This window comes from Mobula hypostoma, chromosome 13, assembly GCF_963921235.1.
Source record: "Mobula hypostoma chromosome 13, sMobHyp1.1, whole genome shotgun sequence".
Taxonomy (NCBI): domain Eukaryota; kingdom Metazoa; phylum Chordata; class Chondrichthyes; order Myliobatiformes; family Myliobatidae; genus Mobula; species Mobula hypostoma.
This window is the reverse complement of record NC_086109.1, coordinates 8,965,863-8,992,113: the sequence shown is the minus strand read 5'-3', so window position 1 is coordinate 8,992,113 and position 26,251 is coordinate 8,965,863. Positions and strand designations below refer to the sequence as shown.

The following is a 26,251-nucleotide window of genomic DNA, read 5'->3' as shown; positions in this document are numbered from 1 at the left end:
GGAATTTGTTATTTTGCGGAAGCAGGATAGTGCAATAGATAAAAAACTATATATTACAATAAGAAATATATATTAAAAATTTAAATTTAAGTAAGTACTGCAAAAAGAGAGGGAAAATATCAAGGTAGTGTTCAGGGACATTGTACATTCAGAAATCTGGTGGTGGATGGGAAGAAACTGTTGCTAAAACATTGAGTGTGTGTCTTCAAGCTCCTATACCTCCTCCCTGACGGCAGCAATGAGAAGAAGGCACTGTCATTGTTTTATAAACTGTGGGATTTGTTGTTTTGTGGAGGCAGCAGAGTGCAAAAACATAAAATTACTATAAGTTACATAATAAATCATGCAAAGAAAAAGAATAATGAGGTAGTGTTCATTGTCCTTTCAGAAACCTTATGTCAGAGAAGCTGTTCCTGAATCGTTGAATGAAGGACTTCGGGCTTCTGTTCCTCCTTCCTGATGGTAGTAACGAGAAGACCTTAAGACAGGAGCAAGATCTGGCCATTCAGGCCATCAGTCTGCTCTGCTAACTCTACAAGATCACTCCTCATTCTCCTATGCTCCAGTCGCCTCTCAGGTTCCTAGTACATCTCTCCTCCCTTGCCTTAACCCTACGTCCTCTTGTTCTTGATTCCCCAACCCTGGGAAAGACTGTATGCACTCACCCTGTGCCCCTGATGATTTGATACACTTCAGAAGTAAAGAGAAAGATCAGAAATCAATATAATTCTTAAAGGTTTGTACAGCAGAGAGCATTCTGACTGGTGACATCACTGCTTGGTACGAAGGTTCCAATGCACAGGCTCGCAAGAGCAGGCCTCAGCCAGCTCCATCATGGGGACAAGCTTCCCCACCGTCTAAGATATCTTTGAAAGCTGGCGCCTCGAGAAGACAGCATCCATCACTGAGGAGCCACACGATCACAGCATGCCCTCTTCTTCACATTATCATCCAGGAGGTGATACAGGAGCCTGAAGACCCACTCTGAATGATTCAAGAACAGCTTTTTTGCTGTACCGTCATATTTCTGAATGCTTATATTAATTTTTATGCCTTGCACTGCACTGGTGGTTATCAGAATCGTAATCAAATTTATTATCGCTGGACTGGACAGCACTGGACTGGACTGGTGGTATAGCGGTTAGCACAGTGGTTTTACAGCGATTGCTGATTAGGGCTCAATTCCCAACGCTCTCTTAGCAGTTTGTATATTCTCCCCACGACCACATAGGTTTCCCCCACGTGCTCTGGTTTCCTCCGACATTCCGAAGATACAGAGTTAGCGTTAGTAAGCGGTGGGAAAGCTATGCTGTTGCCACAAACATGTGACACTTGTGCGTTGCCCCAGCATACTCCTGACACAAGGGATGTACTTTACTGTATGTACCAACACAGATGTGACAAATAAAGCTAATCTTTTAAATCTTTACCAGTACTGCAAAACAAACTTCACGTCAGTGATAATAAATCTGATTACGATTCTGATAACTCCAGAAGTCTCTACCGAAACTATACCGGGAATGGTCTGGTCTCTCTGCGGAGGCGTGGAGCAAAGGTTTCTCAGATGGGACAATTATCTAGTTGGGCAATCTTTAACAAACAAGAGAAAATCTGCAGATGCTGAAAATTGGAGCAACACACACAAAATGCTGGAGGAACTCAGCAGGCCCAGCAGTCCTGCCGAAGGGTCTTGGCCCAAAATGTCGACTGTACGCATTTCCATAGATGCTGCCTGGCCTGCTGAGTTCCTCAGGCATTTTGTGTGTGTGGGGCAGTCTTTCATTGATTCTGTTATGGTTATTATTCTATAGATTTATTGAATATGCCCACAAGAAAATTAATCTCAGTGTTGTAGATGGTACTTTGATAAGAAATTTACTTTGATCACAACAGCTGTGAAGAGGGTTGATCTCACTTTAGAATCACTTTGGAACTCAACAGGGTGAAACTGGGGATGAAGCTTCTCTTGACTGGGCGTCTAAACCAAGGGTCAGGGTCCTAGATCAAAGGGAAGAAAAAACAAAATCCTACAGCTGTTGAAAATACGAAATGAAAACAAAGTGTTGCAACATCTTGGAGGTCAGACAGCGACAGGCTGACCTGCCGAGAATTTCCAACATCTGCTATTTTTATAACTAGAAAGATCAAAAATTGCATCATCAGAATTCTCCAGCCAAAAGGCAAAGGGGATTCAATTTACAAAAGGAATTAGGAATTAGGTTCACAATTCGGATGGATAGATCTTTGGATATTAGGGAGTCAAGGTGTAAGGAGTGGATACAAAAATTTGTGCCAATGTAAAAGATCTTATTGAGAGTTCAGGGCAGCCTAACGGTTAATGCAATTGCTTTACGGCGCCAGCGATCACCAAACGGGGGTTTGACCCTGCAATGAGTTTGCGTGTTCTTCCTGTGACAGTGTGGGCTTCCTCCAGGTGCTCCAGTTTCCATCCAAAGATGTAAGGGGTTAGGGTTATTGAGTTGAGGGCACGTTATGTTGGAGCCGGAACTGTGGTGACACTTGTGGGCTGGCCCAGATCGCAAAACGATGACACGTTTCACTACATGCTTTGATGTATATATGTATGACAAATAAAGCTAATCTTTAACCTTAATCTTACAAATAGCAGGATATGGGTCTGAATGCCACACTTCAATGTTTTTATGTATTATACAAAGTAAAACATAGTAAAGTCCAGGCTGAAAACTATCTTCCCAGAAGCTACACTGCAATTAACAAAACCATTTTTAAAAACAATTATTAGTTATTAACTGTAAAACATTCATAATCCTAGTAATGGTATCTTGGCTTATGTTGTACAACATCAGTAAAACAGAATAAAGGAAGATTTAATGCTCAGGCTCCCGACTAAAGAAAACAACTAGGAAGTTAGAAAGTAGCAATACTTACTTAGACATTCTCAAGTCTTTTTCCAACAACAGTTTGGGAAATGTCTGGGAAAATACCATGTCAGCAAGCAATTGTTATAGCACTGTACCTCCACAATATGTTGCTCAGAACACATCAGGACACCATATCATAGGCAGACAATCTTACACTCTGGAAAGAGAAAGGAAAAAAGGTACCTTTTAGTACAAAGAACTTTGGAAATTGAATTCACATTTATCAAGTCCAAAATACAGTTAATGGGCCACTGGTTCATCGGGACAGCCACTTATTTGGAACAAAAACCAATTGAGAAAATAGCTGGGATTCCCTTCATTTATTTGGGAATTATACTGCTGAATTGGGACAGGAGACTGTTGCCAAACAGATTCTAACTAGCGTCAGTCACGAGCATGCCATGTGGCCGTTTGACACTACAGCATGCTTAGAGCAAACAGTTTTTAAAATAGTGTCACTTGCGTGTAATTGTGTTCAAAAAGCAGCGATTTTTGTCACTGATAGGTGGCCAGTAATAAGCAGTAAGACAATTCAGAACAGTTTTGCACACTCCGGTATGGAGATACCAGAAATGGCCAGGAGTGCAAATGCAATAATTTCACTATTTCAACACGATAGCAACTACAAAGAATTTTAAGGTATTGACAGTCATCTTGAATGTTACAATAAAAATGAAGATTTGGAGGATGCAATCATTGAAAGCATTGTATGAAGGCAGTCCATTATCTGCACTGGATGTCTGTGCTGATTTTCTTCATTTACAGTCAATCAAAAGAACACGGCAGCATATACTGGATGAATTCTCTGTCAATAACTATTAGGAACTAATACACAGTGTTATAGTACTGTAGTACTATTCGCAGTGTTCTAGTTTGTACTGCATTTCACTTACATACATAATTTTTTTACTCAGTTTGATGGTAATTTGTCTTTGTTTTTAATACTTTTTTTTAACTATTTCAAGAAACTTCAGCTAATTGGGACAGTCACTTAATTGAGTCAAAATGTACTGGTCCCCACGTGGTCCAATTAACCAAAATCCACTGTATTTTTTTCAGTGAATGAACCTGCCTGTAGATGGAATACTTAAGGGAGTAAAGCCTTGAATCCTAAAGTGGAATATTGATATATAGACATTGCCGTTTCTATCAAACTGGCATCTTCGGCATTCTATTTAATATTTTCCTTTCTATCCCGAGAGTAATCCGTACACGCTGGGAAAGATCGATTCAATATGCAGATACCGCAACACTGCCCTCCGAAATGGCTGTCAAAATTCATTTGAGTGAACTCTGGTGTAAAATTCTTGAATGCAAATCACCATCACAACTGCAAAACGGCTAAATGAGAAAAAGGCGTTCAATTTTTTAAAAATTATATGCTAGCTCCACGCTTTAATTGCTTAAGTGGTCAGCTGTTACAAAAACTGGCATATTTCACTAAAACCCAGTGACATGCAGTGATTTACAGTACGAGTGATTACAACCGGGAATTATAGGGCACAGGTTTTGATGCTGCATCATGTGCATTACAGAATTTAAAAGGACCTAAAACAGGATGTTCTGTTAATGCATGGGTTAGCACCTTGTTTATTTGTTCACTCCGCGTTGTGTTATGCACACTGCATCTACAATGCCTCATCTGCCTTGCAAGCATGTTAAGTGTAAAGTTAACCCTCGGTGTAATGTGCAATCCAAACGAGGCTCAAGGGAGCAGCGAAAGCAAACCGTACGTTTCAGGGAGGGCCACAGAGCACTGACGTCCGCTATTATCCCCGGTGGGAGCAGGAGAGAGACATTTCTAAATATACCTCAGTGGCGAATTGATGAGGTACACCTGTACACCTGCTCATTAATGCAAATATCTAATCAGCCAATCATGTGGCAGCAGCTCAAAATGCATAAGAGCATGCAGATATTGTTCAGTTTTAGGTTCAGTTGCTGTTTGGACAAATATCAGAATGGGGAAGAAATGTGACCCAGATGACTTTGACCATGAAATGATCGTTGGTGCCAGACTGGGTGGTTTGAGTATCTCAGAAACTGCTGATCTCTTGGGATTTTCATGCACAACAGTCTCTTAGAGTATACAGACAAAACATCTAGTGTGTGGCAGCTCTGTGGGTGAAAACACCTTATTAATGAGAGAGGTCGGAGAATGACCAGACCAGTTCAAGCTGACAGGAAGGCGCCTGTAACTCAAATAACCACGCGTTACAACAGTGGTGTGCAGAAGAGCATCTCTGAATGCACAACACGTCAAACCTTGAAGTGAATGGGCTACAGCAATCAGTAGCCATTTAATGAGGTACACAGGAGGGTACCTAATAAAGTAACCACTGAGTGTACATTGATGCAGTGGCCAGGGGAGGCTTTCTGAGGAACAAGGGAGAACAATCGCAGCATTTTAGCTAGGAAATGAGTTAAGAAGAACAAGAGTGAGGAGCAGGTTCAAGAAAAGGGCAGATACATAGAATCTTCCAGATTGAGGTGCAGAGAAGGTGAGAAATCCCAAAAGAACGCAGAAAAAGAATTTCAGGATGCATATTGTATACATTTCTCTGACATTAAATGTACCTATTGAACCTATTGAAAATATCAACCCTCACCACCACCCATGACTCCTTAACTTCACCAAATGTCAAAGTAAATTTATTATCAAAGCACATATATATCCCCCTATACCACCACGAAATTTATCTTCTTGAGGGCATTCACAGTAAATACAAAGAAACACAATAGAATCAATGAAAAACTGCACACAAGGACGGACAGAAAACCAATGTGCAAAAGACAGTAAATTGTGCATATACAAAAAAAACAAAATATCAATAATAAATATTAAGAGCATGATTGTTGAGTTTTAAAAAGTGAGTCTATAGATTGTGAAATCACGTCAGAATTGAGGTGAGTGAAGTTATCCACTCCAGTGCAGAATAATAGCTGTTCCTGAAACTGATGGTGTGGGACCTAAGGCTCCTGTACCCCCTTCCCAATGCCACATTCATCAAGAGGCTGCAGAGGCTAGGGATGGAATGCTGTTCAATTCAAGCATTCACAGTTTGCCCTCCGCCGCTGATCACTGACAAGAGAGAGATGAATGGTGGTTCCAATTGGCTGATTTGATCAACACACACAAAGGAGCCATATTGAGAAAGTGTGAGGGGGATTTTTAACAGAATTAACATGGATCACAGTCACGTCGTTTGTTGCAGGCTCCCCCCTCCCACCCCAGAACTTCTAAACCACAATGATAAGCACCCGGTCTGAGTCTCTTAAATTTAAAATCAACTCCTCGAACCAGCGCAGGAACCATTCGGGAAAAGCAGGGATAGAATTAAACAACTGCTCTTGGAAGGGGGAAATAAAAACTTGCATCATGACAGCTCCCTCGATGGAAAAGCTTAACGCTAACTCTCTGGAATAATTGCTCTCAGAAACTGCACTTCACATTCATCGATGCTCTCAAAGGCAGTGCTCTTCTCGAATGCTAATGGCTTTTAACGTTGAAAAAACATTTGAGGAAGAGAGTATCATACGAGATCAATGTGTGTGTTTTAAAACCTTCAGAAGAGTGGTATTCTATCACTAAAGTGTAAACATATTACTGTTCAATTTTATCTTTATAGTGATACAAACCTAGAACCAGGTTTTAAAATGCCCAGTCCCCTGATCTGGTTCAAAGGGATTCAGAACTGGGCTTACCACATGCAAATGCCAAAGTCAGTGGAATTCTAAAAATATCCCTGATCCAAACCAAAAATTTCCAGATTTTTCAATTGCTCCACCCTTTTCCCCATTTGCTCACACGCATTTTTCTCTTAGTATGCAAACTTCATTACCCTGTGGTGAGCTATTCTACACTATTTCCTTAACCACCATGCTGAGATCCCTCGACGTCCTTCAGTAAAGCTGACAACCCTGAATTAGAGCACCGTCTAATAGGCCACCAATCAGTAACACGTCACGTGCATAACATTCAGTACTCCCATGCCCATTCTCAGATTACTTTGTGTATAACTAACATAGAACAGTACAGCACAGCACAGGCCCTTTGGCCCACAATGTTATGCCAACTCTTTAACCTACTCCAAAGTCGATCAGAGAACTATTTTGGCTGGAGCCAGGGCCTTGTGCTTTGGCTCTTGATAGGGTCACCCATGCCAAACAGGTCAAATGGACTGAGTGGTTTGGGGGTTCAGCACAGGGTGAACAACCCTGTGTCTGTTCCATGTTCTATACCGATCATACAGCAGTTTTGTTCACCTCTCTTCAAAGGCACCTCCTTCCCAGGTGAGCTCCAAGCACCCTCCAGAACCTCGTGCCCATGTTCTTACGGACAGGATTATTGGTTTATTAAAGGTAGCAGGTTGAACTGCTGAACTGTGTGTCTATGGGCAGGAACTACACATTCATAGTAGATACAGCAGTCTGCAGCAAAAACACCTTGCCGTGTTTAACTAGCTGAATTCAAGAGCTTCGAAGCCAATGTGGGAACTTTGCCTCAGAACACAACAATGAATGGGGATAGAGTTGGAATTTTGTTGCTCTTTATGGTTCAGTCAGTCTTGGGCACGGAGAGGGTGCACGTCAAACGTCAGCTTTACTTATCACGTGTACATCAAAACAGACAGTGAAATGCATCACTTTGCGTCAACGACCAACACAGCCTGGGGGTAGCCTGCAAGTATCGCCATTCTTACATCACCCATGACTGACTAACCCAAACCCGTACACCTATGGGATGTCGGAGGAAACCAGATCATCTGGAGGAAACCCACATGGTCACAGAGGGGACGCACAAACTCTTCAGAGACAACAGCTGGAATTGAACCCTGAACGCTGATCACAGGCACTGTAAAGCTTTGTGCTAATCACTACGATACCGCTCCACCTTCAAGAACAAAACATCGACTGTTTACTCTTTTCCATAGATGCTGCCTGGCCTGCTGAGATTCCCTAGCATTTTGTGTGTGCTGCTTTGGATTTCCAGCAGCTACAGACTTTCTCGTATTTCAGAATAGATCTGACGCCGCTTCTGTCAGTCCTGAGCTTTGTAAGAAAGAACTCAGAGCCTCATTGTGCTTTCCAGGACCAGAGATGTCCCAAAGGACTTCACCTCCAGGGGATCTTCACCAGCCTAACGTAGGAAAGCAGTGTTCGTAATCCGCACACCGCCAAGTCCAACAAACATGAGCAGCACACACAAGATGCTGAAGGAACCAGGCGACAGTTATGGAGAGGAACAAACAGTCGCCATTTTGGGCCAGGACCCTTCATCGGGATCCACAAACATGAAATGCACAATCAGCGACATTAAGTTGATGGATAAATGTTGCCCACAAGGGCTCCCTTGATCCTCTTTAAACAGGGAGTAGACAAGCCTTTTAGTCACTGTACAACGCTCCTGCTGTTGTGCACTAACAAGTCAGCCTATACAAGATTCAAAATTGTTTACTGACGACGGTAAAGGAGAACAAAATGATTGTTAGTTGTTACAATGTGCTGGGGACTTAGAGAAAGGCTGCAAACCCATCTGAAGGGGAGAAGGCTGCAGCTGAGTTGAGGCTGTCACAAAGTAGTCCCGGACAGCCGGCATTTCAAACTGAGGGCCAATACCAGTGGCTCTCCACAGCTGCTCTGTCGGGCTTTATTTCAGATTCCAAATGGTTTGCATCAGAATCAGAATTAAATTCAATATCACTGCATATGTCGTGAAATTTGTCGTTTTGTGGCAGCAGTGCAGTGCAACACAGTAAAATATACTATAAATTATAGTGAGAAATATATTTAAAAACAAAAGAGAACAAAAATAGCGAGGTAGTGTTCATTGCCTTCCGGAAATCTGACGACGGAGGGGAAGAGGCTGCTCCTAAAGTGCTGAGCGTGTGTCATCAGTAACACAGTTTGGGGCATTTATTAAATCCAGCTGCCTTATCCCAGCAACGCTCACAAAACCACAAATTAAGCAAAGGCCCATGAGGTACAATTCATTGCACGAATAAAACAGCCTGGTTACCAGAATCCGGGTCCTGGATGCAAAATTCCTGGAATCTATGTTTAAATACGACTTGCAAAGCATGACCATACTCTCCCAAGTAGAGCAGATTCCTGACGATATTAAGTAAACTGCAAACCATTAGGACAAAAACTATTTTTCGTTGCTGAAGGAAATGTTTAACGGCACAGCGGTGTGGCAGTTAGCGTAATGTTGACACAGTGTTAGCTGTAAGATTGGGGTTCAATTCCCACTGCTGTCCATAAGGAATCTGTATGTTCACCCCATGACTGTGTGGGCTTCTTCTAGGTGGGTGCTCCAGTTTCCTCCCACATTCCAAAGACATACAAAGTACATTTATTATTAATGTATGTATACATTATACAACCTTCAGATTCGTCTCCTTACAGGCAAAAGAAACCCAAAATAACCCATTAAAAAGACCGTCAGACTCCCAATGAGCGGAGAGTGCAAACAATAAAAGGGTTGGTTATGAGAACCATCAAACTATTGCAATGCTGTAAAAACTTATAATACATCTACTCAAAACCCACAGCAATGCAAGTGATTCTTAACCACAAGCAGAAAGCTCCTGGCAAGTAACTCAGTTTAGTCTATAGGGGCAACCTTGAAATTCCCACTGTTGCCAATTTAATTCTCCATCTCTCTCCCCTCTGACCTATTGGTCTGCGGTCTCCTCTACAATTACTGTGAGGCACAAGGTAAGCACGAGGAAAAGCATCCCCTCTTCCATACAGGCACGATACAGCTTTGTGAAACTAATACTGAATTATACAATGGCTGCACTATAGAATAGCAGTTAGCATAACGCTTTTACAACGCTAGCAACCCAGGTTCAATTCCACGGTTGTCTGTAAGGAGCTTGTATGTTTCCCCCCATGGTGCGCAGCCTTCCTACAGGTGATGCAGTTTCCTCCCACATTCCAAAGGCATGCGGTTAGGGTTAGTAAATTGTGGGGATGATACGTTAGCACCAGAAGACACTTGCAGGCTGCCCCCAGCACATCCTCACACTACGTTGGTCGTTGATGCAAACAATGCAATTCACGGTATGCTCTGACGTTTTGATGTAAATGTGACAAAATCGTGACAAGTAAAGCTAATCTTTCTTTCTTTCTAAGCCTTACGAACAGTTCAGCTTGCAACAAAAGCGTTCCTGGAAGCCAGCCCAGTCTGGTATCAGAGCAGGGGTCATCGAAGTGCATTCAGAGATGGAGAGGACTTACAGGTTCAACAGTTACACTGGGGGGGCGGGGGGGTCGAGTAGAATGCTCAGGCAGGGATCAGGACACCATAGTACTCCACTACAAACCACACGTAGACAATTCCCAGCAGAACTGGGCTCAGCTGCCCTGGTCAGAGAAGAGTCATAGACTACTGCAGCACAAACAGGCCCAGAGGCACAAGAAAGTGCAGATGCTGGAATCTGAAGCAACGAACGAGGTGCTGGAGGAACTCAGCAGATCGAGCAGAATCTATGGAGGGAAAGGCATTGTCGATATTTTGAATGAAAACCATGCGTCAGGTCTGATGTGCAGTTTTGACCCAAAATATCGACAATTCCTCACCCGCCCCTCCCTCCCCCCACAGATGCTCAACCTGCTGCATTCCTCAAGCACCTTCTCTGTTACTATAGAAGCAGGCCCTTCATCCCTCTTTGTCCACGCAAACCAAGATGCCCGTGATAAATAATGCTCCCAAAAGAATCGATTACTTAAGGGCGGCAAGACTTCCAGAATCCATATACTATTCCCCGGTACAGACCAACACTCAAAAGAGGTTAAAAAATAAATACTTGGGAGGGATCGGGGAGAAGGGGCAACAGCCGGAGGGTAGAAAAGATAGGCACAGAGCAGGCGAAAGATGTCTGTGTCTGACGGTCTGTCTTCCTTGCTACTCTCTCTCTGCATTCTTTCCCTCCAGGCTGTCGGAGGAGGTTATCGAAGTTCAGTGATCGATGGATTGGACTGGACTCTTTGGTTGTATGCTTTTCATACTCTGTGTCTTCACCCGTTCACTTTGTTGCCGTTTCAGCGATTTAATTTGGTGTGATTTGCAAGATTTTTGTTTTGCACAGGGGTTGGGATTTGATGCTCTTGCAGTTCGCACTTGTTTGATGCTCTTGCTGCCGTTGCACAATTTTTTTTCACACGTGGGGGGTGTTGCCTTTTTTCTTGTTGCCAATTGGCACGATTTGTTAGTTTTTTTTCTGTGCAGAGGGAGGAGGGGGTTTGATGTTATTTGAACAACTTCCATGGCGTTTTTTTGCTTCATGGCTATCTGGAGAAGACAAATCTCAGAGTTGTATACTGCAGACATACTTTGATAATAAATGAACCTTTGAACCTTTTTTTAAAAAAAAGTCATTTGGACGGCTACACGGATAGGAACAGTTTAGAGGTAGCTGCTACGACTAAAGCTTTAGGTCTTGCACAGATTCTAAGCATCGCTCAATGTGGAGTGTCAGCGCCTTTGTAGCATAAACATGAACAAACTGATCTTATCACACTCGGTATCAGCAGTAAATGAACCAGTCTTCTGCACAGATATGTACATTCTATTGGACGTATATTTCAGCAACAAAATTACTCGCTTGTTACAATTCAGGCTTAATGGTCCTTAAAAAATATAATCGTCGTAATCAAAGCGCTTGGAATGCTGCTGAGAATGAGGAAAGATTTTGAGCAATCAGTCACCATGGAAGATCCCATCTGGGTGCCTTGGCCTGATTACTACTCACTGAAAATGTTCATGTAGGTGTTGGCTGAAGAGAAGGTCGTGTTTCGATTTGAAGGCTCTCGCATTCAGGTACTAACTCTCTCTTTATAATAAATGCACTCTTGAACAATACTTCAGCACTCCGAGCATCTTCTCAGTGGGTATTAAAGATAGGCAATAAATGCTGGTCTTAAAAGTTCAAAGTTCAAAATATAATTGATAATCCCTGTAACAATTAGAATTATTATTTTTATAGACCTAGTGCAGAAGCACTGAAATTTTAAACGTTAAAAGTTCAAAGTAAAGTGTATATATATGTATGTTACCATATCCAACCCTGAGGTTCATTTTCTTGTGGGAATATTTAATAAATTCAATAACCACAATATAATCAATGAAAGGCTGCACCATCAAGGCGGACAATCAGTGTGCAAAATACAACAATCTGTGCAAATAAAAAAAGAGAAAAAAGAATAGCCTGGTAGACAGCCAGTGAAACAAACAAGCAAGCAAGCAAGCAATAAATATTGATAACATGAAATGAAGAGTCCTCGAAAGTGAGTCCATAGGTCGTGGGAACAGTTCAGTGATGGGACAAGTGAAGTTATCCCCTCTGATTCAAAAGGCTGATGGTTGAGGGGTAGTAACTGTTCCTGAACCAGGTGGTGTGAGTCCTGAGGCTCCTGTACCTTCTTCCTAATGACGGCAGCGAGAAGAGACCATGATCTGGGTGGTGGGGGTCGCTGATCATGGATGCTGCTTTCCTGCGACGATGTTTTGTGTACATACGCTCAATAGAGGGGAGGATTTTACCCGTGATAGACTGGGCCGCATCCACTACTTTTTGCAGGATTTTTCCACTCAAGGGTGATGCAGCCAGTCAATACACTCTCCACTACACATCCACAGAAGTTTGTCAAAGTTTTAGCTGTCATGCTCAATCTTTGCAAACTCCTAAGGAAGTAACGGCACTACTGTGCTTTCTTCAAAACTGCACTAACATGCTGGCCCCAAGAGAGAGATCCTCTGAAATGATAACTCCGAGGTATTTAAATTGCTGAACATTTCCACCTCTGATACCCCAATTCGGGACTGGCTCATGGACCGGTTTCCTCTGCCTGAAGTCAATAACCAGCTCCTTGGTCTTGCTGACATTGAGTAAGTGGTTGTTATTGTGGCTGCACTCAGCCAGTGGTAAAGGAATGCAGTTTGAAGAGTCACAGTAACAGAACACTACAGCACAGAAACAGGCCCTTCAGCCTCTATCCCATGCTGAACTATTATTCTCTCATTCCACTGATCTACACCCGCACCATAGTCCTCCACACCCTTTCTAACTATGTACTTGTCCAAACTTCTCTTACTATTGGCTGATGTTGTGTATTTGGATTTTCAAAAGGCCTCTAACAAGGTACCACACTCGTAGCAGTTTAACAAGCTACGAGTTCATGGAATTACAGGAAAGAATCTAGCATGGATAAAGTAGTGGCTGATTGGCAGGAGGCAAAGAGTGTGAATAAAGGGAGCCTTTTCTGGCTGGCTGATGGTGACTAGTGGTGTTCCACAGAGATCTGTGTTGGGACTGATTCTTTTTACATTATATGTCAGTGATTTGGATGATGGAATCGATGGCTTTGTTGCAAAGTTTGCAGATGATATGAAGATAGATGGAGGGGCAGGTAGACAGACTACAGAAGGACTTGGATTAGGAAAATAGGCAAAGAAATGGCAGAGGGAATGTAGTCAGGAAGTGTTATATATGCACTTTGGTTGAAGAAATGAAAGGGTTGACTATTTTCTAAATGGACAGAAAATACAAAAAGTTGAGGTGCAAAGGGACTTGGGAGTCCTTGTGCAGGATTCCCTAAAGGTTAATTTGCAGATTGAGTCTGTGGTGAGGAAGGCAAATGCAATGTTAGCATTCATTTCAAGAGGACTAGAATATAAAATCAAGGATGTAATGTTGAGACTTGTGACAAGAATACACATAAATTAAGATGTTTGCTGGCCTGGGCTAGCATCAGTGGCGTCAGCAGTTGGTCTGTCACCTGTCCTCAGGGGAAGGAGAGATAAGGAACAATGAAGCAGCATCTGGAGATGTGTAATGAAGGGACGGGAGAGAGAGCTGTCTGGAGCGGCTCCCCCTTTGAACCCTGAACTGTTTGAAGTGATGGACAGGCGATACCCCAGCAGGGGGATAAAAAGGGACAGGTTCGCTAAGGCAGCACACACGACACCCGAGGTAACGAGACCCTGGAAACGGTGCGCCTCTCACGAGTCGGTGGCAAGTACCGGACCTTAAACGCACAGGGTGGAAAGGTACGATCAGCGGGAACCCGGTGTGTGTCCACCCTCGCTTGGGTGCCGGGCTCACTGCAGAGGATCGACCGCATCTGGAGGAGGGGTCACAGTCGGTGACCTCAGGTGACATCACAAAGGACCTGCCCGAAAGCTGCTTGTGAGCAATATCGCCGGTCTGTGAGTGGAAGCCGTTCCGAATGATCAGTCGTTCCCGTTCTCTCTCTCTCTCCCCCACCCCCACGTTGTCCATCGCCATGGCAACGATTACTGCGAACTGAACTAAATTGAACTAGACTTTTGTGTCACTTTGAAATTGGTCATTTACCCCGACAACGATAGAGCTTGATTGATGCTGTTATCTTAATTCTGTGCACATGTGTGTTTATCATTGCTGAAAACTGTTGCATTTATTATCCTTTCGATTACTGTGTTGCTTGTTTCTTTAATAAAACTTTCTTAGTTCTAGTAATCCAGACTCCAACTGAGTGATCCATTTCTGCTGGTTTGGCAACCCAGTTATGGGGTACGTAACAGACTTTATAAAGTATTGTTAAGGCCTCACTTGGAGTATTGTGAACGGTTCTGGGCCCCTTATCTTAGAAAAGATACTGAAACTGGAAAGGGTTCAAAGGAGGTTCACGAAAATTATTCCAGGATTGAATGGCTTGTCATATGAAAAGCATTTGATGGTTTGGGGCCTGTATTTGCTGGAATTCTGAAGAATGAGGGGGGACCTCATTGAAACCTATCAAATGGTGAAAGGCCTTGAGAGGGTGGATGGGGAGAGGATGTTTCATATGGTGGGAGAGTCTAAGACCAGAGGACACAGCCTCAGAATAGATGGGCATCATTTTAGAATGGAGATGAGGAGGAATTTCTTTAGCCAGAGAGTGGTGAATCTGTGAAATTCTTTCCCACAGACAACTGTGGAGGCCAAGTCTTTATGTATATTTAAGGCAGAGGTTGATCAATCTCAGTGGAAAAAGCCTGCTTGCATTTACCCAAGCGAAACACACATACTGCTGGAGGAACTCAGCAGGCTAGGCAGCATCTATGGAAAAGAGTACAGTTTTCGTTTCGGGCCGAGACGGTTCAGCAGGACTGGAGAAAAAAAGATGTGGATTCGGAGTCAGGTGGGGGAGGGGAGGAAGAAACACAAAATGATAGGTGAAACTGGGTGAAACTAAAACTGGGATTCCCCAGGATAATTCCACTTCCTATTCCCAATACATGACCATCTATGGCCTCCTTTACTGTCGCGATGAGATCACACTCAGGTCAGAGGAGGAGCACCTTACATTCCGTCTGGGCAGCATCCAACCTGATGGCATGAATCTCGATTCCTTGAACATCCGGTCATGCCTCCCCCTCCTTCTCTATTCCTCATCCCCTTTTCCTTCTCTCAACTTATCTCCTTGCCTGCCTCTGGTGCTCCTCCCCCTTTTTCTTTCATCCATGGCCTTCTGTCCTCTCCTATCAGATTTCTCCTTTTCCAGCCCTGTATCTCTTTCACCAATCATCTTCCCAGCTCTTTACTTCGCCCTCCCCCTCTCCCCTCCCAGTTTCACCTATCACCTTGTGTTTCTCCATTCTCTCCCCCCCAGCTTCTAACTCTGACTCCTCATCTTTTTTTCTCCAGTCCTGCCAAAGGGTCTCGGCCCAAAACGTCAAATGTACTCTTTTCCATAGATGCTGCCTGGCCTGCTGAGTTCCTCCAACATTTTGTGTGTGTGTGTGTGTGTGTGTGTGTGTGTGTGTTGCTTGGATCTCCAGCATCTGCAGATGTCCTGTGATTGCATTTACCCAGTCTATGACTTAAGGGATAGCACCTCATCTCTGGTCTGGGCACATTGTAGCTTTCTGGACCTCATACTGAATTCTACAACGGCAGCACGGTAGCGTAGTTGTTCGCTTAAATGTTATTACAGTTGCCAGTGACCGGGGTTCAGTTTCCAACACTCCCTGTAAGGCGTTTGTATGTTCTCCTCATGTCTACATGGGTTTTCCTGAGGTGCTCCAGTTTCCTCCCACATTCCAGAGATATATATATATATGGGTTGGTAGATTAATTGGTCACATGGGTGTAATTGGGTGGCGCGGTTCGTTGGCTGGAAGGAGCTGTTACTGTGCTGTATCACGTGGCTTGATTTCCGTCTATCAGCCGTTCATCTGCAATATTGGTTCAGCTTGTTCACTGTTTTATCCCCTTCTGAGAGTGGAGGACATTCCCAGCCTGACCTGCCGGGTACACCTCTGTATTTTGCAGCTCCCACTGTCTTTTGCCCATGTTCTCAGGTTATTACATAATCTTGGCCACTAACCCGGTATTCCTGCTGTGCTACCATAGATGAGGTACCATTGATGGGCTGAATGTCCTAATTCAAAGTCAAAGACAAAGTAAATTTGTTATCAAAGTACGTATACACTATCAGATACCTTGAACCTAATTTTATTCCAGGCATTCACAAGAAAATAAAGAAATATAGTAGAATTTACAAAAAAAACTGTCCATAAACAAAGAGCGACAAACTACTAATTTGCAAAAGACGACAAATTTTGCAAATAAAAAATATACTGAAAACGAGAGTTGTAAAGAGTACTTGAAAGTAAGACCGTAGGTCACAAAATGAATTCAGTGTTTTGGTGAGAGAAGTTATCAATGCTGGTTTAGGAGCTTGACGGTTATAGGGTAATAACTGTTCCTAAACCTGCTGGTATTGGACCCAAGGCTTCTGTACATCCTACCCGAAAGCTGTAGTGAGAATAGGGCAAGGCCTGGACAGTAGAGGTCTTTACTGATTCTGATTCTGAAATATTGAACTGAATAGTTCACCCTGAGATGTGATACAAGCATAATAGCCGACATCCTAAATTAGAGTCCTGTTCACGCATAACTCTGTGGTTTCAGACCTACACTGGTTACTGTACGCACACTTAAAATATTTAATTCTTCATGCATGTTTAAAATTCCTCCACGTTCTCACCCACCTCTATCCGTGCAATCTCCTCCAGCACTGTAATTTTCTGAGACAGCTCTTTTCATTGTAAATTGGTTTATGATTGTTACATGTACCGAGACACAGCGAAAATCTTGACTTGAACAGAACAGTTCATCACAACAATGCGCTGAGGTAGAACAAGGTAAAACCAGAACAAAGTGCAGAATAAAGTGTAAGAACTGCAGGGAAAGTGCAGTGTAGGTAGGCAATAAGATACAAGATGATTGAGGCTCTGTAAGGCACTGATGAGGCGTTACTTTCGAGAATTGAGAGTAGTTTTGGGCCCCTTCTCTTAGAAAGGATGTGCTGACATTGAAGAGGGTTCAAAGTAAGTTCACAAAAATGATTACAGAATTGAAAGGCTTATTATATGAGGAGCGTTTGATGGCTCTGGGCCTGTACTCACTGGAATTCCGAAGAATGAAGGGAGAATATCATCGAAACCTAGCGAATGTTTCAAGGCCTCGATAGAGCAGATGTGGAGAGGATGTTTCCTATGGTGGTGGAGTCCAGGACCAGAGAACACAGCCTCAGAATAGAGGGACCCCATTTATTATTATTATTATTATTATTATTATTATTAAGGTACAGCGTGGAATAGGCCCTTGTGGCTCTTTGAGCCATGTTACCCAGCAACCCCCGATTTCACCTTGGCCTTATCACAGGGCAATTTACAAAGAACTACTAACCAGTACGTCTTTGGACTGTGGGAGGAAACCAGAGCACATGAAGGAAACCCTCGAGGTCACAGGGAGAACATACAAACTCCCGTTCCTTACAGACAGCAGCGGGAATTGAGCCTGGATTGCTGGTACTGTAGAGCATTGTACTAACCAATACACTACCGTGCTACCCCTTTAGAACGGAGATGAGGAGGGATTTCTTTAGCCAGAGAGTGGTGAATCTGTGGAATTTGTTACCACAGGCAACTGTGGAGGTCAAATCATTTGGGTATATTTAAACCAGGAGTTGATAGATCCTTGATTGGTCAGGGCATGAAGGGATGAGGGGAGGAAGGCAGGAGATTGCCACTGAGAGGGAAATAGATCAGCCATGATGAAATGGCAGATCAGACTTGGTGAGCCAAGTGGCTTAAATTTGCGCTTATATCTTACGTTCTTATCATAACAATGTAGAATGTGAGATCAAGGGTCTATCTCATCATATTAAGAAACCATACACCCTGTAAGGTGTATGTACAATCTCCATGTGACTGCATGGGTTTCCTCTGGGTGCTCCTGTCTCCTCCCAAAGATGTACAGGTCAGTAGGTTAATTGGTCACAGGGGCGAAGGGCCTGTTACCATGCTGTATCTCTAAATCAAATAAATTATGCAAGTACCTTACTAGTAAGTGACCAATACATCATGGAGATTGGATTTGAAAATAAAGGGCTAGCATTTATGCAGAGCCTTTCAATCTCAGACTACCCTCGACTGTTTTACAAAACAATGTTGCATCTTACTTCTACTATGATGGAGGACAGAAGCTGTCCTTGAGTCTGATGGTATTTTTTGTATCTTCTGCCTGATGGGGGGCATAGGGGAATAAGAGAGAATGTCCAGGCTGGTTTGGTACTTTATGCTGGCTGCTTTACTGAGGCAACAAAAAGAGTAGACAGAATCCATGGAGGGGAGGCTGGTTTCTGTGATGTGCTGAACTGCGTTCACAACTCTCTGCAGTTTCTTGCAGTCTCATGCAGAGCATTTGCCGTACCAAGCCGTTAGGCATCCAGATAAGATGCCTTGTGTGGCGCATTAATAAAAATTGGCGATGGTCATGCTAAATTTCTTTAGCCTCCTGAGGAAGTAGAGTTGCTCGTGAACTTTCTTGGTCGTGGCACCTACATGCTTTTATTAGGACAGGCTATTGAGCGCCCACGTTAAATTGCTCTTTTGTTGGAGCCATGCTCAGGAAATCCCTCCTTAAAGCAGCCTACCACTCATCCTCCCCCTCCTCATCTAAGATGCTCCTTAAAACAACTTTGTTGACCGGGCCTTTGGTCATCTGCTCTAACATCTCCAGCAGGGTCAAAATTTGTCTGATAATATGAAGCCCTTCATGTAACACTATTACAGCGCCAACAATCTGGGTTCACTTTTGGGTAGTCTCCAACATGATGGCATTAACATTGATTTAACTTCCAGCAAATGCTCCCCCCTTCTCCATTCCCATTCCCCTCTCTCACCTTATCTCCTTACCTACCCATCACCTCCCTCTGGTGCTCCTCTCCCTTCCCTTTCTTCCATGGTCTTCTGTCCTCTCCGAGCAGATTCCCCCTTCTCCAGCCCCTTATCTCTTTCATCAATCAGCTTCCCAGCTCTTTACGTCACCCCTCCCCCAGTTTCACCTATCACCTGCCACCTTGTACTTCTTCCTCCCCTCCCCCCACCTTCTTAGTCTGACCTCCCTTTCCTTTGCAGAAACATGATGCAGGGTCACAGCCTGAAACGTCAACTGCTTACCCTTTAACACAGATGCTGCCTGGCCTGCTGGGTTCCTCCAGCACTGTGTGTGTAGCTTTCAATTCCCGTCGCTCCCTGTAAGGTGTATGTACAATCTCCATGTGACTGCATGGGTTTCCTCTGGGTGCTCCTGTCTCCTCCCAAAGATGTACAGGTCAGTAGGTTAATTGGTCACAGGGGCGAAGGGCCTGTTACCATGCTGTATCTCTAAATCAAATAAATTATGCAAGTACCTTACTAGTAAGTGACCAATACATCATGGAGATTGGATTTGAAAATAAAGGGCTAGCATTTATGCAGAGCCTTTCAATCTCAGACTACCCTCGACTGTTTTACAAAACAATGTTGCATCTTACTTCTACTATGATGGAAATCGAGAAGGGAAGTCCATGGTGCAGAGGGGGTGAACTCCTTAGTTGATAATCTGCACTCTAGCAACAATCAAATGATAAGCTTACACCTGTGAGTTCGTTTGCAATTCATAATTCATCAGTTGTGGCTTCTAGCCCCTCCCTTACTGTGCAAACAGAACAACAGCAGAGAATCCACTGATCCACCCTGTGTGGAGAACAGGCAAGGGACAAGTGAGTTCCAAACACTTACTCAATCTTCAGTTATCTAGTCATGCCCTGCTATTGTTTTTCTATAATACTATACAAATTTTAGACTAAATTCAAGAGATTCTGCAGAAGCTGGAAACACAGAGCAACAGACACAAAATGCTGGAGGAATTCAACAGGTCAGGCAGCATCTATGGAGGAGAGTAAAAGGGTTGACGTTTTGGGCTGAGACTCTTCATCAGGACTGGAAATGAAGGGCAGAAACCAGACTAAGAAGATGGGGGTGGGGTGGGGAACAATAGAGCAAGACTAGATAATCTTGGCTATACTTTGATGGCAGACTAAAAATTACAGCTGTGGCTAATGGTTGAAGGGAGGAATAGAACCAGGAGGGAGACATTAATACCACGTCCAGCACACAATGCAAAATGGCTGTCTTTAAAATTCAGTGCTGATCCTGTTTCAGGTTTTCAAGGGAAGTCCGATGATGGAATCACTGCTGAACATACAGTTCTATGCACGCTTTTACACACACTTGGGAAAACTGGCCTTTAACAGGTCTTAGTAATTTAATCAGATACACCACTCTTTTCTTATTGACAGCCTTGCAAATTAAGGTTTCTGCTTGTACCTACCCACCTCCCATATGGAAATTCTGGTTAACTACCTAAAATCAATGTCCTTTTAAGTTTAAAAATATCGCCATTCTGAGGATAACATGTGATCAATGGCAATGAGAAAATCTAGTCTGAAATATGAATAAACACGCACAAAATGCTGGAGCAACTCAGCAGATAAGGCTGCATCACTGGAAAATAAACTGTCGACGACTTAGGCCGAGACCCTTCACTAGGGCATATTCTGTCTAGGGTGCTTCCAATCCGATGGCATGAACATCAATTTCTCTAATTTCTCATAATTTCTCCGCATCTTTCATCTTTTTCCAAACCTCATTCTGATTTTTATCCCTTCTTTTTACCTGCCCATCAGCTCCATCTGGTGCTCCTCCTTCCCTTTCCTCCATGGTCCGCTGTCCTCTCCTATCAGATTCTTCTTCTTCAGCCCTTTAGCATTTCCACCTATCCCTTTCCAGCTTCTTACATCACACTCCTTTCCCCATCCACCCACCTTCCCCTATCGCCGGCCAGCTTGTCCGCCTTCCCCTTCCCCCACCTTCTTCCCCCTTCCTCTTCAGTCCTGGTGAAGGCTCTCAGCCCGAAACGTCGAATGTTTATTCCTCTCCATTGATGCCACGGAACCCGCGCAGCATTTTGTGTGTGTGTTGCTCAAGATTTCCATATGCAGAGTCGCTGGTGTTGAGGTAAAGATCTCAGAATTACAATCAGGTTTACTATCAATGGCGTATGTCGTGAAATTTGTTAACTTTGCAGCAGCAGTACAATGTAATACATGATACATATAGAAAAAAACGAGTAACAGTAAGTATACATGTATATTAAGTAGTAAAATTAAAATAAGTACTGCAAAAACAGAAATAAAAAAAGTAGTGAGGTAGTATTCAAGGGTTCAATGGCCATTTAGGAATCGGATGGCAGAGGGGAAGAAGCTGTTCCTGAATCACTGAGTGTGTGCCTTCTGTACCTCCTTCCTGATGGTAACAGTGAGAAGAGTCCTGGGTGGTGGGGGTCCTTAATGATGGATGCCGCCTTTCGGAGGCACCGCTCCTTGAAATGTCTTGGATACTATGGAGGCTTGAGCTGATGATGGAACTGCCTAACTTTACAACTCTCCGCAGTTTCTTTCGAGCCCGCGCAGTAGCCCCCCAGCCCACCCCCATACCAGACGGTGATGCAGCCAATCAGAATGCATCTGCATGGTGTTGCAGAAAAACTCTAGCAGAAATTATTTGAATACAAGTAGAAATGTGGTATTGTGGCGACCCACTTTCTGACACCCACGAACCGGCTCACGAAACAGCGCGTGCAGGCAGAGGGCCGGCAGCAAAAAGGGCGGGAACGGGAAGGCTTTAAAGCGGGCCGCGAAGTTTGAATAAACCTCTTTCATCGCAACTCCAACTCACCGACTCCGTGTGGTTATTCTAGCGCTCTGTGTAGCACATCGCTACAATTGGTGACCCCGACGGCCCAAACGATATTTGGACCAGAGATGACCGACGCTGCATCTGTTCACGCAGTTTCGTTAGAACTGCCAGGCTTCTGGACGCTGCGACCCCATTTATGGTTCGAACAGGCAGAAGCACAATTCCACATTCGGCAGATAACCTCGGAGTCCACTCGCTACTACTACGTGCTGAGCTCCCTCGACCAGGAGCCTGCTGCACAAGTTGAGGAGTTTATACAGTCGCCCCCGGAGGACGGCAAATACACAGCATTCAAAACCCTGCTCATAAGGACTTTCAGACTCTCACGGCGCGAACGAGCACGCCGCTTAATGCACCTGGATGGCTTGGGAGACAGGCCGCCGTCAGCATTAATGAACGAGATGCTGGCCCTGGCTGAAGGACACAAACCCTGCCTCATGTTTGAGCAGGCATTCCTAGAGCAACTGCCCGAGGACATATGCCTGCTGCTGTCCGACGCAGATTTCAGCAACCCCCGGGAGGTGGCGGCCCGAGCAGATGTGCTGTGGAATGCCAGGAAAGAGAGAGGGGCATCCGTCGCACAGATCACCAAGCCGCGTGCCCAACGACAGACCAGACCGGGCCCGGCAGCAGAGCCTACAAAACCTGGCGACGGGAGTGAGGAGCCCAACGAACAATGGTGTTTCTACCACCAGTGGTGGGGCACGGAGGCCCGCCGCTGCAGACCGCCCTGCAAATTCCCGGGAAACGCCAAGGCCCAGCCGCTGCCGATCACTACGGCGGCTGGCCATCAGGACAGCCTCCTGTACATCTGGGACAAGCAGTCGAGACGCCGCTTTTTGGTCGACACCAGAGCGGAGATCAGCGTCTTACCTCCAACGAGTTATGACACCCGCAACAGAGAACCGGGACCCACCCTGAGGGCCGCTAATGGCAGCACAATACGAACCTACGGCACCCGCACGGTGCGGCTACAGTTCAGCTCCAGCCGGTTCACGTAGGACTTCACACTGGCCGCCGTGGCCCAACCACTGCCGGGGGCAGATTTTCTACGAGCCCACAGCCTGCTGGTCGACTTGCAAGGGAAGCGATTAGTCCACGCCAAGACTTTTCAAACGTTCTCCCTGGGTGAAGCACAGTTGCCAGCCCCACACCTGGACTCCATCACGCTGTCCGACGATGAATTCACCAGGGTCCTGGCGGATTTCCCATCGGTACTGACACCGCAGTTCACGGCAGCCATGCCCAGACACGGAGTACAGCACCATATCCCGACCCAGGGACCACCCCTCCACGCCCGTGCTCGAAGGCTTCCCCCGGACAAGCTCCGACTGGCGAAGGAGGAGTTCAAGAAGATGGAGGAATTAGGGATCATACGACGGTCCGACAGCCCATGGGCCTCCCCCCTTCACATGGTGCCCAAGGCAACGGGGGGCTGGAGACCATGCGGTGACTACCGCAGACTGAACGAGGCTACAACGCCAGACCGCTACCCTGTGCCGCACATTCAAGACTTCGCAGCAAACCTACACGGTGCAAGGATCTTTTCCAAGGTAGACCTCGTCCGGGGATACCATCAAATCCCTGTACATCCGGACGACATCCCCAAAACAGCACTTATCACCCCGTTCGGACTTTTCAAATTCCTCCGAATGCCGTTTGGTCTAAAGAACGCCGCACAGACTTTCCAGCGGCTAATGGACGCGGTGGGACGCGACCTGGACTTTGCATTCATCTATTTGGACAACATCCTCATAGCCAGCAGTAGTCGGCAGGAGCATCTGTCCCACCTCCGCCAGCTCTACTCCCGCCTGAGTGAATTCGGCCTTACAATCAATCCAGCCAAATGCCAGTTCGGACTCGACACCATCGACTTCCTGGGCCACAGGATTACTAAAGACGGGGCAACCCCGCTACCTGCCAAGGTAGACGCGGTCCGCCACTTCCCCCGACCCAACACAATTAAAGGCTTGCAGGAATTCATGGGTATGGTGAATTTCTACCACCGTTTCCTCCCCTCAGCAGCCCGAACCATGCGCCCCTTGTTCACTCTAATATCGGGTAAGGGCAAGGACATTACCTGGAACGAAGAGGCCGCAACCGCTTTCATTAAAACCAAATAAGCCTTGGCAAACGCCGCGATGCTAGTGCACCCCAGAACGGACGTTCCTACTGCCCTCACGGTGGACGCATCCAACACAGCAGTCCTGGACAGACTACGGGAGAGGCTCAGTAACCTGGCCCCCATACCCACTTCACAGCACGGACAGAGCCCGACCTGCGTACCCAAAGACCTGCAGAACTGTAAGTTTCTTTTTGTACGACGGGGCGGACACCAGGCACCGCTACAGCGGCCCTACGAGGGGCCGTTTAAGGTGATCAGCAACAACGGGTCCACGTTCGTGCTGGATATTGGGGGGAGAGAGGAGGTTTTCATGGTGGACCGACTCAAACCGGCCCACGTGGACTTGGCGCAACCGGTCCAGGCTCAGGCACCACGGCGCAGGGGCAGACCTCCCAAACAGAGGCCGATCCAGACTGTGGACATTGGGGGAGGTATCGCCGGTTCTGGGGGGGGGGGGGGGGGGGCTTATGTGGTGACCCACTTTCTGACACCCACGAACCGGCTCACGAAACAGCGCGCGCAGGCAGAGGGCCGGCAGCAAAAAGGGCGGGAACGGGAAGGCTTTAAAGCGGGCCGCGAAGTTTGAATAAACCTCTTTCATCGCAACTCCAACTCACCGACTCCGTGTGGTTATTCTAGCGCTGTGTGTAGCACATTGCTACAGTATAAACAGAGCTTTCCACATTATTTAGAATTTGGTGCGAGATGCATTTAGCACCCATGTTGTAATATTTGGCTTCTCAATGGAAAATAAAGCATTGACGTCACCCATTCACAAAGTTAATACTGCAGTCTGTTTCCTACAATCTGTGCTTATTCAGCGAAAAAAAAAGCTCGATACACATTAATCTCTTGAGAATGCTGGAGTGATAACATCTTAAGAAGTTTTACACGGCAAGCAATCTGACATTACTACTGTCAGGGAGCAGATACAGAAGCCTGCAGACACACACTTAATGGTTCAACTTCTTCCTCTCCACCATCGGATTCCTGAACAGTTCATGTACCCATGGATACTGCCTTTATTTTTGCATGCTTTTGTAATTTACAGAAATCGTATGTCTTTGTGCAGTGCTGCTGCTACAAATCACATTGTAAGGCAGTGATAATCAACCTGATTCTGATAACTGTTGAAATAATAGCAAGTGCTTGCAAACTCTGGCACTGGTACAACCACCCGAAAAGAAATAAACACACCTTTAAGTCTGTACTGTCAATGAGGATATTTTTACAATGCTCAGCCAGATTAAGGCAGCATTCTGCTTTCTGTAAGGTCATCTGCACAGCTTCGAAATAAACTGCAGAAAGTTGTAAACTCAGCCAGCTGCATCACGGCACTAGCCTCCCCAGCATCCCGGACGTCTTCGAGGAGTGATGCCTCAGAAAGGCGGCACCCATCATTAAGGACCAGCCAGGACATGCCCTCTTACATGCCCTCTTCTCATAGCTAGCATCAAGGAGGTGGTATAGGAGCCTGACGGCACACACTCAATGATTCAGGAACAGCCATCCAATTTCTGAATGGACATTGAACCCATGGACACTACCTCACTACTTTTTTTCCCCTCTATTTTTGCTGCCTGACCCGCTGAGCTCCCCCGACAGATAGTTTGTGGTTTCTTGTTGCAGTTTCCTATGTCTCCGGTTCTTAAATCGCGGGCCACAGGGAAGCCAGGGGATATCAGTGGCCCAGAACAAACCTGACTTATCCAGCAAGCATTCTGCTTTCTAAAACAACAATTAAATCTCCCCCAGGCTGATTTAATTCACCTGAACCAAGAAAATAGTCACAGAGTCATAGAAGGCTACAGCACAGAAACAGACCTTTTGACCCATCTGATCTGTGCTGAACTATTATTCTGCCTAGCCCCGCCAACGTGCACCTGGACCACATCCCTCCGTACCCCACCTAACGAGGCGCTGACCTACATTTCTCTTAAATGTCAAAATCGAACCCGCATCCACCACTTCTGCTAGCAGCTCGTTCCACACTCTCACCGCCCTCTGAGTGAAGGTGTCCCCCCTCATTTAAACATTTCACCTTTCACTCTTAAACTATTGCCTCTAGTTCTAGTCTCACCCAACTTCAGTGGAAAAAGA

The 26,251-nt window shown here is 45.2% G+C and overlaps 1 protein-coding gene across 4 annotated transcripts in view; it reads right to left on the bottom strand.

The window, feature by feature from the left end:
- Positions 1 to 26,251, bottom strand: part of usp49 (ubiquitin specific peptidase 49) — a 106,522-nt gene that overhangs the window by 48,408 nt on the left and 31,863 nt on the right. For all 4 annotated transcript variants that reach the window (XM_063065229.1, XM_063065233.1, XM_063065232.1 and 1 more), the window contains one exon: positions 2,911 to 3,060. The gene's annotated coding sequence lies outside the window, so the exon portion shown is untranslated. The remainder of the gene's footprint in view (positions 1 to 2,910; positions 3,061 to 26,251) is intronic.